At 39.8% G+C, this 19,190-nt stretch overlaps 2 long non-coding RNA genes across 2 annotated transcripts; both read right to left on the reverse strand.

The window, feature by feature from the left end:
• Positions 1-13,342: 13,342 nt before the first annotated feature.
• LOC142651641 (uncharacterized) lies at positions 13,343-15,824 on the reverse strand. The gene is made up of 3 exons (XR_012847664.1): positions 15,804-15,824; positions 14,582-14,659; positions 13,343-13,379 (listed from the first exon to the last, which is right to left on the reverse strand). It is a non-coding gene; the product is annotated as an uncharacterized LOC142651641 (long non-coding RNA).
• Positions 15,825-16,027: 203 nt separating this feature from the next.
• On the reverse strand, positions 16,028-18,989 carry LOC142651640 (uncharacterized). The gene is made up of 6 exons (XR_012847663.1): positions 18,938-18,989; positions 18,504-18,554; positions 18,400-18,424; positions 18,248-18,266; positions 16,171-16,248; positions 16,028-16,064 (listed from the first exon to the last, which is right to left on the reverse strand). It is a non-coding gene; the product is annotated as an uncharacterized LOC142651640 (long non-coding RNA).
• Between the last annotated feature and the right edge of the window lie 201 nt (positions 18,990-19,190).

The following is a 19,190-nucleotide window of genomic DNA, read 5'->3' on the forward strand; positions in this document are numbered from 1 at the left end:
GAAATGTCTTAAGGTGTGGGCCTCATGGACTAGCCAACCACATGTTCGTCTCTGGCTTATCAAACATAATATAGACTTGACATGATTACGCACATCTTGTGTTGTGCATTGGTTAAAACTTATTGGTATTAGAATACTACTGCTGTGCTTCAGACGGATCACAAACGCCTCTTTTTCCGTTTTCGGCTGACTTGATTCTTTGATTTTATTTGATTTCTTTTCTGTTCTTTTTCTGTTTTTTGTTAACTCCTTATGCGTGATGCTGACTAGCTAATTTATTGCGTTTAGACTGTGTAATGCATGTAATGTATCAATTTTTTTTTCTGTATAAGTATGCAATGGAAATTGTCACAATGTAATTGCTGTATGTATTATACTCTTTAATAAAAAAACAATTGGAACACAAAATCTTTGGGCCACCATTATCTTGGGGCATCTTGAGGATGGCCTCTGATTTTTTGAATCGCTGACGTTTTGGAGTCACCGATCTCTTGATCGCGTCCAACGTCTTAAAGCCAACGTCTTAATAGCTCTCTAAAGGGCCTCAAAAGATAAAGGCCACTTCTGTGATGTCTTGTGTGACATTGAAGGCTCTTCTGTGTCTTCAGTGCCTCTGAACAGGGTCTACAAAGTTTTTGGGGCTTCTTTGTGGGCTTCCGGTATCTTTGGGGACTCTCTTGGTCTGTGTCTGATGTCATGTGATGCCATATGGGGGCCTTTGATGTTATGAAGGTCCACCAATTTGTTAGGGTCCTTATTCCTCTTCTCGCTGCCCCCTGTGGCAGCTGAAAAGGGAGCTGCAGCCAAAAAAATAATAATTTATATAAATGTAACTATATAAAAAAAATATATACATATATAATATACACATAATACATTTCATTCTGATTATTGGTGTATACAGAACATGTTGTGGCGGATTAACTAAGACTTGCGTATCATACGCCAGTCTTAGGTATTTACTACTCTAGAGTAAGATGTGACTGATTTATTAAGAGGCACAGGCTTCTTAATTAATCAGTTTGCTCTTTCCGCTGGTCGTGCACCATACTTACCCCCACCCCATCATACTAAAATAAAAAACTGGATGCTCACCTCCTCTTTGCTTCTCCGCTTTTCCCTTCCAGGTCCCCTCATGCTTTGTCTCATACAAGGTCCTAACGCTAAACAGCGTCGGGTTTATATGGGACAGCACTCAACGTACTAAGTGCTGCGTTCCATACAACATCCTGATGTTGCCCGGTATCAGTACGTTGTAAGGGCCACGGCTAGAAGTGATAGTCTGAGGGGACTCGGAGGAGAGAAGAATAGATGAGGTGAGCATTTTTATTATTTTTTCTTTTTATTGTCCAATGTGGGAGTAGTAGCCTTATGGGTGAAGTGAGCAAAATACGAGGCTTTCTACCTTGTTACCCCCGCCAGTGTGAAATCCACGCCAGAAAGCAGCTGGCGTAGATTCTCTTTATAGTTTACGCCAGTTTTCTGGCGTAAATTATAATAAATTTGTCGTGCTGCAGGGGCTCGTCAGCCTTTTTGTAAGCTACGCCTCCTTTTTCAATAAAGTAGCAAGGGCATTGTAAAAGACGCAAAAGTCGCAATATTCCCATAGGAGTATTATTGTCTGGAGCAAGTGCCCTTTCTGTGGATCACCTATCGGTACATGCCTCCTATGCCTATAAAAAAATGCAGAATGCTTAAGTGACACAGAAACCTGTATGCTGATGAAAACAAGGACAAATCTCTTCTATCCCAATATTAAACGTGGTGCCTTTAATAGCAACAGAGGCAACCTCACATTAGTGAATTTGTCTATAGGAACACTAAATATTTTGCATACCTTCCAGTGAACGTCATACAACCTGCAAGATTACAACCTACATTGTATAATATTGTACATATTATAGTCCTGAGGCAAGAAGGATTAAACTATATTCATTACTCACTTGGTAAATCTTCTTAGCCCACGACTCAGCCATCCACAGGACCATTTGCTTCTATGTCTATAATATAATGAGATCCATATATATATATATATATATATATATATATATATATATATATATATATATATATATATATATATATATATATATTTATTTATTTATATGTATATATATATATATATATATATATATGTGTGTGTGTGTGTATATATATATATATACTGTATATATATATGTGTGTGTGTGTGTGTGTGTGTGTATATATATGTATATATATATGTATATATATATATACACACACTATACAGTAGCACTGGAGCAGACAGACAGGAGTGTGCAAGAAGTGACAAGCTTATTTGCAATACGTTATTTGTAAAAAATACTACTTAAACTATTAACAGCCAAACATTGTGAATCTATTAAGGCTATGTTCACACAGATCGGATTTGTTGTGAATACTTAGTCTGGATTTGCAGATGGAAAATCAGCCGCATATTACAGTAGCAGCAAAGTGGATGAGATTTGAACAAATCTCATTTACACGATGCAGAAAAAATCTACGGAGAAAGAGTGCATAAATTGACCGGCGGCGCAGATTTTCAGTGTTTATCATGTCAATTTATGCTGCGGAATTCTTGCACTTTTGTTGCGAAGTTTGAACTCAATGGGAAGGTAAAAATCAGCAACAAATAGCAAATGCTGCGATTTTTGTGGCAGAAACTGCGAATCCGCTTCAAAAATTGCAAATCTGAAAAAAAATGTGCCTGTTTACATTTATTTAAAAACTCCATACTTTTCCCACTGGCGTTGCTTTACCTACAGCTACTTGTTTCCTGCGCTGTTCCCTATGCTGCAGGCCTCCTGGAATGACGTTCCATCCTATGTGACTGCTGCAGCCAATCACAAGCTGCAGCGGTCACATGGGCTGCAGCGTCATCACAAGAGGCCCAGAGACAAGGAGATTGGGAGAAGGGATGCATCGCTACGATATTCTTTTTTTCTCGCCTCTGCTTTTTGCAACATCGAATCCGGCCGAAAATCTGCACCATAATTTGTTCCAGACTTTCGTCTGGAATTCCCAGCGGGCCTTAGTTAGATACGCTGCAGACCTTTCCGCAGCGTATCCGACCTGTGTAAACATTCCCTAATATAGCCAATTCTACTACAACATTACAATGTTTATTTATACATTTGTAATGTGGGGCTCTCTGCAGCATCAGTTATCATCTGCCGGATCGGGGACAATCAGCTGACCAATGAGCGGCTTATAAGAAGAAGTTGTCCAGGTAAAACCAAGCCTTTAAAGCTCTCATGAAACAAACACGGCCACACAACTGACCAACAGTCAACTTTGACAGATCCTTTTTATCCTTATTCTGAACTAAAAACGGATCAGAGTAACGGATTATATAACACAAGTGTGAACTTAGCCTTATGGAATAAAGTGTTTGTAGAAGACATGGTAACCAATCTATGGGGGTGAATTATTAATACCTTTCTCCTCCAATGGGTCCTGAGGGAAAAACAGAAAATGTATTCTTAAAGACTGCGAAACATGTTACAATTAAGGTGAATGCAAATGCGACAGAATTGTTGCTGAAATTTTTACGATTGAAAAATCCATTCCAAACATGTGATGAGGTTGTTTCTGCAGCATGTGCATGGATTCCTGCACACCATATTCACATGAATGGGACAGAAATTCCTGCAACAAATCTGCCACATGTTAAATCACCCTCAGAAGTTAGAAACTTGTTACTTATCTATGGTAAGAATAGGATATTCTATTAACTGTTTAACTACGGAAAATATATGTGGGCGCCGTAGCCCAATATATTTAACTCTGACCTACACCAGTAGACATTTACATGTAAGTCTACACATAAAAGTAGTTTGTACTTGTGTTTCGTCCTATAAGGACTCTAGCGCACTTCAGTGAAATGCGTCAGTGTTTTTAACGGATAGCACACTGACCCATTCATTTCTATAGGGCCATGCACACTCCCGTTATTTTAACGGTTCTGTGCGTCCGTTCTGCAAAAAATAGAACAGGTCCCACTCCTATCTGTTTTTTACGGATCAGTCTCGGCCTTTCTATTCGTCTGGTTTGTTAAAACGACGGACTGCGCACAGAAACTATTCGTGTGCGGTCCGTGTTTCACGGATCCGTGATTTATGGCTGTATATTTGGCAACGGATGTGTGCTTGAGGCCTAACTTGGGACACTTTGTAATATTGCCTTCTTTTGCTCTTTTAATTTCTATAAACAAATCTGCATTAAATCTTTTTTATACAGAAAAATTCATCCAGGCTTTTGAAGACATCCTCTATAGGCTACATTGATGTGCAGGATAAACTTTCCTACGCTTGTGGGTAACCCGTGGGTACTATGGAGTTTAAAGGTGTTTTCCAGCCAATAAAAATGTATGGCCTATCTTAAGGATAGGCCATCAATAGCTGATGGGTCGGGGTCCGTCTCCCGGCACCCCCGCCGATCAGCTGTTTGGAAGGGGCCGTAGCGCTTGTACAAGCGCTGCTTCCTCTACATTTCTACTTGCTTATTGTGAATGTTGGACACACATTTAGTGGCGATTTACAGGTATTGCAGCCTTTTCTTCTATTAAAGTGAATGGGAGAAAAGGCTGCAATACCTTTAAATCACCACTAAATGTGTGTCTAACATTCACATTGAGCAATAAGAAATAAAGGGGAAGCAGCACTCGTCCAAGCAGCAGCAGCTCTTTCAAAACATAGGTGGGGTCCCGGGAGTCGGACCCCGACTCATCAGCTATTGATGACCTATCCTGAGGATAGGCCATCAATTTTTACTGGCTGGAAAAGGAAAAAGCCCTTAAACCTGGATTTTCTAACATTGATACACATGTATATGCTTGACGTAATGAGAAATGTGTCATTTATCTTTAAATTAACCTTTGCATTAAAGAATGCGGGACCCCTATATGTAGAATATATCCTGGTGAAAGTATTTTGGTATTTAAACTGTTACCGACGCTAATCTATAGTGTAATGTGTAATAGTAACATAGTTCATGCTTTACCTTCGGCGCAGTTGGTGTCTTTGGACTAGAAAAGAAAAGCAGAGAACAAATATTATCATTTTAGAACATATAAATATAGAACATACAATGCAAAAAACAAAAACTGCTCCAGAATAGTCTAGCAGAAAAAATGTAAAGACGTAACCGAATGATGTTTCTTCCATGAATATATAAATATTACACGTTATCTGAGACAGATAATCCATCAGACATATATCTATTGAAATAGCCTATGAAATCAATATGTTTTCTGATTATTATAATTCTAAACATGTGTTATAATACAGTGAAGGAAATAAGTATTTGATCCCTTGCTGATTTTGTAAGTTTGCCCACTGTCAAAGACATGAACAGTCTAGAATTTTTAGGCTAGGTTAATTTTACCAGTGAGAGATAGATTATGTAAAAAAACAACAGAAAATCACATAGTCAAAATTATATATATTTATTTGCATTGTGCACAGAGTATTTGATCCCCTACCAACCATTAAGAGTTCAGCCTCCTCCAGACCAGTTACATGCTCCAAATCAACTTGGTGCCTGCATTAAAGACAGCTGTCTTAAATGGTCACCTGTATAAAAGACTCCTGTCCACCGACTCAATTAATCAGTCTGACTCTAACCTCTACAACATGGGCAAGACCAAAGAGCTTTCTAAGGATGTCAGGGACAAGATCATAGACCTGCACAAAGCTGGAATGGGCTACAAAACCATAAGGGTATGTGCACACACACTAATTACGTCCGTAATTGACGGACGTATTTCGGCCGCAAGTCCCGGACCGAACACAGTGCAGGGAGCCGGGCTCCTAGCATCATACTTATGTACGATGCTAGGAGTCCCTGCCTCTCCGTGGAACTACTGTCCCGTACTGAAAACATGATTACAGTACGGGACAGTTGTCCTGCAGCGAGGCAGGGACTCCTAGCATCGTACATAAGTATGATGCTAGGAGGACGGCTCCCTGCACTGTGTTCGGTCCGGGACTTGCGGCCGAAATACGTCCGTCAATTACGGACGTAATTAGTGTGTGTGCACATACCCTTAAGTAAGACGCTGGGTGAGAAGGAGACAACTGTTGGTGCAATAGTAAGAAAATGGAAGACATACAAAATGACTGTCAATCGACATCGATCTGGGGCTCCATGCAAAATCTCACCTCGTGGGGTATCCTTGATCCTGAGGAAGGTGAGAGCTCAGCCGAAAACTACACGGGGGGAACTTGTTAATGATCTCAAGGCAGCTGGGACCACAGTCACCAAGAAAACCATTGGTAACACATTACGCCGTAATGGATTAAAATCCTGCAGTGCCCGCAAGGTTCCCCTGCTCAAGAAGGCACATGTACAGGCCCGTCTGAAGTTTGCAAATGAACATCTGGATGATTCTGAGAGTGATTGGGAGAAGGTGCTGTGGTCAGATGAGACTAAAATTGAGCTCTTTGGCATTAACTCTACTCGCCGTGTTTGGAGGAAGAGAAATGCTGTCTATGTTCCAAAGAACACCGTCCCCACTGTCAAGCATGGAGGTGGAAACATTATGTTTTGGGGGTGTTTCTCTGCTAAGGGCACAGGACTACTTCACCGCATCAATGGGAGAATGGATGGAGCCATGTATCGTCAAATCCTGAGTGACAACCTCCTTCCCTCCACCAGGACATTAAAAATGGCTCGTGGCTGGGCCTTCCAGCACGACAATGACCCGAAACATACAGCCAAGGCAACAAAGGAGTGGCTCAAAAAGAAGCACATTGAGGTCATGGAGTGGCCTAGCCAGTCTCCAGACCTTAATCCCATCGAAAACTTATGGAGGGAGCTGAAGATCTGAGTTGCCAAGCGACAGCCTCGAAATCTTAATGATTTACAGATGATCTGCAAAGAGGAGTGGGCCAAAATTCCATCTAACATGTGTGCAAACCTCATCATCAACTACAAAAAACGTCTGACTGCTGTGCTTGCCAACAAGGGTTTTGCCACCAAGTATTAAGTCTTGTTTGCCAAAGGGATCAAATACTTATTTCTCTGTGCACAATGCAAATAAATATATATAATTTTGACTATGTGATTTTCTGTTTTTTTTTTTAGATAATCTATCTCTCACTGGTAAAATTAACCTAGCCTAAAAATTCTAGACTGTTCATGTCTTTGACAGTGGGCAAACTTACAAAATCAGCAAGGGATCAAATACTTATTTCCTTCACTGTATATACTTTGGATGTGCTGTTTCTTTCTTTATAAGGGAGTATGTCCATATAGATCTTTGTGTATACCACTTCCATAGAGCAGACTGTATGTATAAGTCAAGAGCAGCACCATAAAAGAAAACAAAGGTGGGTGCAAGCCTAAGGATAAAAGCAGGGGCATAACTAGGATACTCTGGGCCCCATAGCAAACTTTTGACTGGGCCCCCCTCCCCTCGGTGCCCCACACAGCCCGCCCTTGTAGATAGTGCCCCTGTAAATACTGTCATAAGCCCCCCCGTAAATAGTGTCATAAGCCACCCTGTAAATAGTGCCATATAGCCCTCCTATAGACAGTGCTACACAGCCCCCTGTAGACAGTGCTATACTGTCAAATATCACAAAGAGGGACAATCGGGGCCGTGCACAGCGGCAATTTTTTTATTTTAAGCCACGCCTCTAATCCCATCCAATCCCCGCCCATACATACTCGGTTCTGCCCACACAGTATCATGCTTCCATAGTGCCCCCCAGACAGTATATTGTCCTCATAGCTGCCACCATAACCGTATAATGCCCCCATACAGTATACTAACCCATAGATGCCCCCATACACTATAATGCCCACACAGATGTCCCATACAGTATAATGCCCACAGGTGCCCCCACACAGTATAATACCCACACAGATGCCCTCATGCAGTATAGTGCCCAAACAAATTCCCCCATACAGCATAATGCCCCATAGCTTCCCCCATGCAGCATAATACCCCCATAGCTGCCCTATACAGTATAATGCCCCCCATAGATGCCCCCACAGTATAATGCCACCCATAGCTGACCACCACAGTATAATGCTCCCCATAGCTGCCCCACAGTATAATTCTCTCCAAAGCTGCCTCCACACAGTATAATGCCTCGCATAGCCATCCCCACAGTATATTGCCCCCCATAGCAGCCCCCACAGTATAATGTCCCATGCAGTGTAATGCCCACTATAGCTGCCCCATAAGGTATAATGCTCACCATAGCACACCCCACACAGTATAATGTCCCCATAGCTGCCCCCCCACACAGTATAATGCCCCCACCATATGCCCCACATTATAATGCCCCCCATAGCTACCCCCAACATATAATGTCCCCCTAGATGCCCCCACAATATAATGCCATCCATGCCTGCCCCCACAGTATAATATCCCCCATAGCTGTCCTCACAGTATAATGCCCGCCTTATAGTAAAATGTTCCTACAGCAGCCACCATTTCAGCCCCCCTTCCCTACCCAGTATAATGCCCTATAAAGCCTATTAGAAAAATAATAACACAATTACTTACCTATCCCTGTTCCCACGACGGGTGGTGGATCCTTCTCTTCTGGTCTGTGCTGTGAGTGACGTCACAACATCGCGCCTGACTGTCCGGAGCCGCTCACGGCAGAGTGAATGCTGGAGCAAGGAGCCATTGCCCAAGCATTCAGGAAGCTGGACCAGCGCGGTTAGTGCTGTGTGGCTACGGGGGCCCTGCTCTGTCATAGAGTTCAATAGCATATGTGTTTGAAGGACACAGACACAATTATTGAATGTGGCGTCGCTACCGCTGTAGCAGCCATAGCGGCTGCTAGCGGAGCCTCTGGGCATGGGGGGAGCCATGCTGGCTGGCGGCACAGGCCCCCTCATACCGCGTGCCCCGTAGCAGCCCGTTATGGATGCTACAGCGGTAGTTACGCCACTGGATAAAGGCTACATCCTATGTATAGTAATGCAAAAAAATAGGCAGCACTCCTGGATGTCAAGGTGAAAAAACAAGTGGTGAACTTTAATCCATAGGCGATGTTTCGGCAGATGCAACTGCCTTTCTCAAGCTTATTAAACGTTGCTTATGGATTAAAGTTCACCAGTTGTTTTTTTCACCTTGACATCCAGGAGGGCTGCCTATTTTTTGCATTACTATAGATATTTATTTTGAGTTTATCTGTTGTTCTCTTGAGCATCATGTTCTAAACTGTATTGCAGCTATTCAATTTGACAGTTCACATTTCTTTTGGTTTCTTTTGTCGGCAGGGGCTGGTACTATTTACTTCCATGTCCTCTTTGGTAAAGAAAGTATTCGGAGGGACATTGATGCTAACAGGATCCTATTGTTTTCAATACAGGGCCAGACGGAACACTCTGGGTCAGTGATTCCTACCTGGTCAGGCTCTTTTGAAGAAGAAATGAACTGATTACATTAGGATGTATATTATATGTATACATTTTAATGTTTTTACACACTGCACCACTAATATTTGGTTAAACTTGTAATACTGCTGAAATATAATCTCATTTTATTTACTTACTGCTGTTTCATGATCTTCACCACTAAAAGGAAAAACAGATGTAAAATGAATTTTAGATATTCAGAGATTATGAAGGAAGAGCAAAAACACATGTTTTTTTATAAGTAAAAAAAAAAAATAGGGCCAAGTAAGGGCACATTCACACGTGGCGGAATTGCTGTTGAATTCCACTGAGGACAGTCTGCAGTGGAATTCTGCAGCAGACGTTTTTTACATTGGCTTCTATACATTTTTAGGAAAGTTAGTTCAGACGTTGCAGAAAATAACTGTGCTGTGTGGTTCAGAATTTTCCCTCCGCAGCATGCTCATGACGTTGTGGAGAAGAAGCGGAATTTCACTGCGTATTTCAGCCTTTGCAATACAAAAACTGAAATCTGTGGCAAGTCCGCTGTGATATCTGCAACGTCTGAATTACCTGTCAAATATGCAAATGTTGGTGCAGATTCGTTGCGTAATTGCCCCGAATCTGCACCAACATTTGTAGCGGAAAAATTCTGCCACATCTGAACGTGCCCTTACTGCATGTTTCCCCCCACCTACAAATAAGGACATTACACTTACCAGCATTCTTCTATCCAGTCGTCCACATTTAAAGAGGAACTACAACATAATAATGCAAGTTAATTAAGGAGTAAATATTGTTATCTATGTGTTCTTTACATTATTTATATAAAACATATATAACTTCATTGTTACTATACATTAGTAAAATGACAGGTCATAAAGGACAGTAAATATTGCTGGAGAACCCCCTCTATCAGCCAGAGTGGATAGTCTCTAGAAAGAGCTGCTCTCACTCTGGAACAATCAGAGGAAACATCTATTACATTCATTTGAATTGGTGATATGTATAATGTTGTAAGAAATGTTCTACAAATGTGTTTGCTGTTCAATTTCATTTGCATGTTCTGCAAATGAAATTTGTATTATATGGGAGAAGAAGACTAAGGCTCAGTTCACATCGCATTTTGACCCTGTATTAAGCATGTACGTCGGGAAGGCTTTTGACATACACTCTAAACGTGTCCATAGAGCTCCATTACACAACATAAAAGTGTCCTTTTGGCCTGGTATATGTCAATATACTTTTTTTTTTTAAGTGATGGAATTGTGTAGTAGACTATGATTTTCCACCCGCCAGATTCTGAAAAGAAAAGATATACTCAAAGTATACTTTTTTTTTAACATAGTGGCCTATTGGTGATGGATTTCACAGAATTGCATCCGCCACAAGCCTCCATTAAACTATTAAACAGATGTGTCGGGAAGATCCAGTGACATAACTGTCAGTATGGATAGTTATCGCTGGTTTTCCCAACGCAGCAGAGGCTTCCCTGCCTGCCCACACTGTGGCCATATTCCCCACAACCACAAGACTATTACTGGTCAGTTATGTCCCTGGTGCTACCTCAGAGAAGCTCCAGTGATGTGGGCTCCCCGGGCAGAGATAGTAACTGCTTTCAATGTTCCTGCTGTTGTGGGGGATTTTGGGCCGCCTGGCGGGTGGTGTCTGGAATCCCTGGCCAGAGCAAAGCTCTTGATGTCACGGTCCATATATGGACAGTGAGGTCAGGGGATTTCTCAGCACCGGAATCTCTGGACAGAGCGATTCTGACTTCAGGTAGCACTCTGCCTAGGGGATCGGGGCAATGCATCCCACTGTATGCCTATACAGTAGCATATGTTTCCGTCTTCCGTTTCAGGTATACGTCCGACCATGTGAACTAGATTTAAGTTGAAGGAGGTGCTACATACAGAGCCATTTCTGCTACAGCATTACAATGTGTACTACTACATTTGTAATGTGTGGCTCTCTGCAGCATCAGGTTTCAGCTGCCGGATCCGGGACAAACACCTGACCCATGGGTGGCTTTTAAGAAGGTTGTCCAGTTGAGACAAAGCTTTTAAAGTCTCATGAAACAAACACGGCCACACAAAAAAACAACAGATAACTTTATGAAAATAAGGTTTTACAAATTCCTTCATGAGACGCAGAACATTACAATTAATACACAAGTTACTTACACATCATAGAGGATGTCATCGTCCTCTAGATCATAATGTCTGAAACATAAGAAGTTCAAGTGTGAAGTGAACATGTACAAGCAACTAGTGTGATTTCAGTTCTCATGTTATAACACATAGCTGAGTTTTTAGATTATTTTTCTCCATAGTCAATGATCTATGTGGTCTTGCGTACCCCTGATACTCTACTATAGTAGTAATACTTGGAGGAGTTTATAATTGTCTGTATGATGAATAAATTGTATAATCACATCCATTTATGAATTAGTTTAGAGGATCAGAATTTACTTTAAAAAAATAACACTCACAACGGTGGCAATTCATCATCTAGGGTATCTGAGTCTTCCTCAGTGGAATCCTCCATAAAACCTGGAGATGTTGATCTGTAAAATAGTTTAGAAATTACTGGGGATGAATCAGGTTCTATCAATATAGCTAAGCTACCAACTCTATACTTTCAGATTTCAACTAGGCCTCTTATACACGGCTGTATTACAACTTCATATACGTTCTAAGTTATACAGAGCTGTAATATGGCTTCCATACATGCTTATGAGCCCATACTCTACCTCTGTATGCCTCTGATTTAATATTGAGCCATACATAGTTTTTCTCTGTTGGATTCAATACTAAACATTGTTCTATTGTATTTTCCATAAGGTCCCATATTACAGAGATACTCTTTTGTATTATTGCTTCTTGGGAAGAATATCTCCATAATACAATGCCATGTGAAGGCACTATCCAAGAGGACATGGAGTGGCTACAGGTCTGTAGTACAGAGCACTAGGAACTCCATTTGCTGCTGTATAGGCTCCGTGCTCATGACTCTGCCATGTGCATGAGCCTTTTTGGGGTTATGTTAACAGTTCATATAGTCTGCAATTAGGGCATACCTAAAGTATACCTTAACAGACAATATCACAGAACAGTGAACAAAGGCAATTATAATAATAAGGGTTCACAGTCACTTTACTAAGGAGAACTGACATTAACTGACCTGACGAAGGGACCAGTTTGGTCCAGAAACGCGTCGTCCTTTCAGTTAAAGATCTCCTTGATCAAACTCACCTGGCCTCGTTCCTTGTCCTCCTGAGCCTGGCGCCGATGCCCGATACTGTACTGCACTTTTTCCTGCTCTTTTTCCTTCTACATACCTTGTCCCCGGTACTAAGGCTTTAGCACCGAGGGACTGCAGTGGGTGGCAGCCGGCAACCTATACTTTTCCACTCCACGCATAGTCTCGGAGGAACGCCGTTGATCCCTCACCTTTTTCCACTGTGCAACTCACTTTACTAAGGAGGCCTCCTCTCTTTGTTAGCACAGCAATCACAATAGATTACAGGGTTTTAGGGGTTAAATGCTGGGGATTGTGGGCTTCTCAAATCACTCTAGTAGTGCAGCTGCCAACCACGGGTGGTCTCCTGCAGGTGATTGTCAGGGCACAACTGCTGTGCTAGTAAGATCCAGGTCTTATGTATATGTCTCAGTGTAGGAACGTCTCTCCCCAGCAACATATATTCTACATTACGTGAAGGAAGTGATAATTAATAATAATCTGTAATTACCCGCTGCCGTCCAATGGCGCTGAAACAGAAGAAATTGATTAATGTTCTGCTCTATGTACAAGTGCTGAGACACAGGCTCAGATATACTAGGGATGGTGGGTTTCTGTGTGACATAGGACCTACCTTCAATGTATCTCACCTGCAGAAAATGGTTAAAAAGGAAATAAGTGGTTATTACATTTTAACATTACAATACATAGAATACATTTAGAAAGCACTAGACATTAATCTACTCACAATTTCACAGTCATTGTTCTCCATATAGGAACTACAAGAGGAAGAACAGGAATTAACATTACAATAGGTGTCATGTAATACTACATATATAATGTGTCACGACCCACATCTTCCGGTTTCAGCAGCGGGTCCAGGTTGACCAGCTGATTGTTGAGTTGGGTTGTCCAGTTGGACTATGGGGTTTTGCCAATTTTCATTATGGAACCTAAATTTGTTATCATTCATCCTTACATATCATATTCATATACAGATCATTACATCAATGTATGAACACAAATCAGGGAATTTGACACTCTGTACCAAAAAACTGAGCTGCTATAAAGATATAACCTGACAACAATCAGCACAGAATGTAGATATTAAAAAGTGCACACCGCTGTTTAAAAGGAATCTCCAGTATTGGAAAAGCCCAGACATTCCTTCTTTGGCAGAAATCATCAGTTTGGTAAAGGACAATTGCACATCTGAAAAGACAATTGCTCTTAGTCTGGACAGGTTTCCACGGTTCCTTCCAAATTGGGATATTTGGCTGCACTCATTACGCATTGGAAATTGTTCTCACTATGTCACCAGAGTTTACGTTCATTTATAAGTTTTACTGTTACTTTTGTTTTATGTAATCCCCTGGGTCACTGTAATACTTCAACTATCTTATTGTTAACTGTATGCATTACTATTTAAACCCAATAAAAATAAATGTTTTAAAAATATAAATAAAAAGGAATCTCCAGTAAAAAAATGAATGCCATATTTAATATATTTTTTGCACTGGTTGAATGTTTTCTACATTACATAGTTATCTTCTTGTTAGGCCGATGCACACGACCATGCCCGTAATCACGGTCCGTGATTACGAGCATGGACAGATGCCCGCATTTGCGGGTCGTGCTCCCATGTAAAGTATGGGAGCACGGTCCGTAAAAAGCAAAAACAGGATATGTCCTATCTTTTGCGGAGCCTTTCTACGGCACGGACACCTTCTGTAAATATACAGGAAGGTGTCCATAGGCAATAGAAGTGAATGGGTCCGTAATTACGGACGAATTATATGGTCGTTTGCATGGGGCCCTACAACACATAACTGAGTTATTATGTGAAGTTTTTACCTCTATATCCAGTAATATTTGAAGGAGTTTGGAATAAACTAAATTGAATATAAAATTGTGTAATAACATCCATTCATTTACCATTTTGGAACATCAAAATGTATTTAGTTATCCAAAAAGTACTCACATAGGTGTCAGCTCATGGTTGGAGGTATACAGATCTACCTCCCCATCTGAGTGCACCATAAAATCTGGAGATGTTGATCTGTAAAATAGATAAAAAAGACATATGTTACCTGGGAAATCTGGGCCCATTAATACAGCTATAATTTCAGATTAATTTCCTTACAATATTATATTGTGAGCTGTTTACACTGGCACAGCGCCTCGTCTGTATGAGTGGTACAAGCTGCATTACCAGGCACGGCCTCTCATACGGACACGGCGCTGTGCTGTGTAAATAACGATGAGACCAGATCAGATTCCCAATGATCAAACATTGATGACCAATCCTGAGTATTGACCATCAATGTTAATGTCCATACATTTGCCTTATTGACTGTCATAATAAAAAAAGGTATTTTAGCGTAAACCAAAACATAAATCCCTCTGCAAAAACAGTATTGGCATACTGCACAAAACTGTATGCTGAACTTACACACTGACATATATAGGGCCCATAGAAAACAAGGATACTGCAAGTATATGTTATTATATATTTTATTTGAAAAAATCAAACATTTTCAAAAGTATTGAAAGAAAAGCTGTGGGTCTTAGGTGGATTTCACATGGCCGTAATATGGCAGCATTTTAGAAGTGAACATGGCTATAGGGCTGCAACATCTGAGCTCCGAGCAATTCTACTAAACCAAACTTATATCCCATAGAACCCTACAGGGGAATTTCTGCCAAAATACAGACCCTAAAAAGTGAAAGTATTACGGCCAGAGAATTATCTTTTTTATTGCCCCTCTACATTCCAACAGTCATAACTTTTTCGTTTTACACCAATGTAACCGTATAAGACCTTTATTCTGGGATAAGCTTTCGTTTTTAGCACAATTTAGGATACATTATTATTATTATTATTATTATTACTATTATTATATTAACTTATACTGTATAATTGTGAGAAATGCAGAGAAATAGTGATACCATTTTATTTGTATGCAGTTTAGTGTTAACCATTCACACTTATGGGTAGTTATGGTGTTACTAAGCATGTATGTATATATATATATATATATATATATATATATATATATATATATATGTATATATAGTGTTTATTTAGTGTTCTCTTGAGCATCATGTTCTAAACAGCATAGAAGCTGTGCATTTTCTTTAGCCTGTATATAAATACATACACATCACAGTGCGGGAAGGGGTTAATAATAATCTGTAATTACCTGCTGCCGTCCAATGGCGCTGAAACAGAAGAAATTGATCAATGTTCTGCTCTATGTACAAGTGCTGAGACACAGGTTCAGACATACTAGGGATGGCGGGTTTCTGTGTGACATAAGACCTACCTTCAATGTATCTCACCTGCAGAAAATGGTTAAAAAGGAAATAAGTGGTTATTACATTTTAACATTATAGAATACATTTAGAAAGCACTAGACATTAATCTACTCACAATTTCACAGCCATTGTTCTCCATATAGGAACTACAAGAGGAAGAACAGTAAATTGAACATAAAATTGTGTAATAACATCCATTCATTTACCATTTTGGAACATCAAATTGTATTTAGCTACCCAAAAAGTACTCACATATGTGTCAGCTCATGGCTGGAGGTATAGAAATCTACCTCCCCATCCGAGTGCACCATAAAACCTGAAGATGTTGATCTGTAAAATAGATAAAAAAGACATATGTTACCTGGGAAATCTGGGCCCATTAATACTGCTATAATTTCAGATTAATTTCCTTACAATATTATATTGTGAGCTGTTTACACTGGCACAGCGCCTCGTCTGTATGAGAGGTACAAACTGCGTTACCAGGCAGGACCCCTCATACGGACACGGCGCTGTGCTGTGTAAATAACGAAGGGACCAGATCAGATCCCCAGTGATCAAACATTGATGACCTATCCTGAGTATTGATCATCAATGTTAATGTCCAGTGAACCCTTTAAAATATTTAAGTTATCCCAGCTGGGTGAATTGGTCTTTTTATGTAATTGAAAAAAATCATACATTTGCCTTATTGACTTTCATAATAAACATAAATCCCTCTGCAAAGACAGTATTGGCATACTGCACAAAACTGTATGCTGAACTTACACACTGACATATATAGGGCCCATAGAAAACAAGGATACTGCAAGTATATGTTATTATATATTTTATTTGACAAAACAAAACATTTTCAAAAGTATTGAAAGAAAAGCTGTGGGTCTTAGGTGGATTTCACATGGCCGTAATATGGCAGCATTTTAGAAGTGAACATGGCTATAGGGCTGCAACATCTGAGCTCCGAGCAATTCTACTAAACCAAACTTAGCTCCCCTAGAACCCTACAGGGGAATTTCTGCCAAAATACAGAGCCTAAAAAGTGAAAGTATTATGGCCAGAGAATTATCTTTTTTTTGCCCCTCTGCATTCCAACAGTCATAACTTTTGAGTTTTACACTCATTCATGAGAATAAATGAAAAAGAGCTCGTAAGTAAAGTGCTTAATGATACTGTATAAATAATTTAGAGAAAATATGTACCAAATATCATATTGTGTTACAGGCACAGTGTGGTAATATTATTTGGCATTGCTAGACGGCATTATTTGGGCACAATATGGTGATATTATTTGGCACCATATGACTGCATTCTTTGTAGACTGTATGGCAGTATTATTTGGGCTTTGCATGATGGTATTATTTGAGTACTGTGGTTATATTTACATACTGATTGTTGGTAAAATTTCAGCACTGTTTGGCATTCTTATTTAGACATTTTTCATTGTATTATGCACTTTATGATGATTGTTGGCTCGTTTAAAGGCATTATGATGTGCTCCATGTGTGGCGCTCTAAGGCATTATTATTTCTCTATAGTATTGTCAGCATGTTGACATCACATTTTAGCCCTACGTTTAGTGTGTATACGTCGGGAAAGATTAACGTGTTTATAGGGCTCCATTAGCCTGACTGAGGCCAAAAGAATGTCCTTTTGGCCTTCATCGGGCTGGTATACATCTGCATACCTCTTTTTTGAGGGATGGAATAGCGTAGCAGACTAAGCTATTCCATCCTGAGGGATCCTGCAAAAAAAAAAAAAAAAACGCACAGTAAACGTTTTTAACATTGGAGCCTATGTGTAATGGTTACAACTGTATGACATACGTCACATGTATATGTTAAACATATACCTCGGGGATAGCGGCCCTGAGGAAGTCCCTAACATGACTGTCCAAATGTGATAGTGATGTCAGGTGCTTTCAACTACTTAGCGCTTCCGATGCTCTGGCAGAGGATTCCGGCATCGCAAAGCTCCTAATGTCAATGTCCATATATGGACAGTGACGGCAGGGGCTTCCCCAGTTACAGGTAGCGCTCTCAGCCTGGGGGGGTTCAGGCGACGTATCTCATTCTATACCTGTACAGTTGGATACGTTTTAGCCTTCTGTTGGAAGATAGATCCAAACACAGGGAAGACTGGAAATATTAAATACAAGTTTGGGTTTCCCTTTTCCTCTGTAGAAAGATCCTTCTTATTTTTTAATCATATTCTCTTCCGTCATACTGATTACTTTGGCCACACAATATACGAAGAAGCAAACCTGGACTTCTTCCTGTACCCTTCAATGAACTTTTGTCTCATATTATTAAGGTAATGAGCTATTACTTACATAGTCTCCGCTCTGAAACCTAAAAAATAGAATGATTCATGTACATTAGATTATTTCAATCCAAGATATAAATGAATTAAAAAACAAAAAAAAACAAAACAGCAACTTAATCTGGTATAATACCATGCAATATTAAAACGAAATATACATACCATAATTTTGTATCATCATATAATCCTATGAGATTAAAAATAACATGTTTAGTGTAAAAGTTAATATATACAGTACATCAAATTACATAATTTATCAACATCACCTGTAATTCTGTCACATAATTTACAAAATAATCCATCTCGCAATCCATGTTCTGTAAAGAGAAAATGCATTATAAAAAAAGTTATAAAAATGTTCTTCTTGTAAAATATGTAAATGATATGTGACAAATATTGAGAGAGAAAACATAATCTTCATCCACTATCATTTCATACATAGTGTAGCAGAAATACTACATGTATAAAGTAGTGGTTAATAACCTCAAAGGATTTTCCTATATACAGTAAATGAACGATAAAAAGACTGGCCAGGAGTTTACTAAGATGTTGCTAGACAATATGAAAAAATGTGCAAGAGAGGAACGTTGCACTAATAATATTCTCAGGGAAGACAGGGATGAGTTCAATGGAAGAAGAAGAATAGAAAATGATCAAATATATTACATGATATGGAAAGAAGAGAAATTCAGTTACTTACAGCCATTCCAAACGAGAAATGACACTTACTGCAGGAAAAACCCGACAGCAAGTAGAACTTGTGCGTATTGTGATGTCATATCTGAGTAGAACCTGCACTTTGACCTCAGCAGCAACTTGTGTCTTCATAGGAGGAGATGCAGACAGTGTCAGAGAACAGAGAAGACTGCCAAATAATGTATTCAAGAAGAGGAACAGAGTTTCTTTACAGAATTATAAAACAATACAATAAGTGATATATAATACACATCATT

The sequence above is a fragment of the Rhinoderma darwinii genome, chromosome 5, assembly GCF_050947455.1.
Source record: "Rhinoderma darwinii isolate aRhiDar2 chromosome 5, aRhiDar2.hap1, whole genome shotgun sequence".
NCBI lineage: Eukaryota > Metazoa > Chordata > Amphibia > Anura > Rhinodermatidae > Rhinoderma > Rhinoderma darwinii.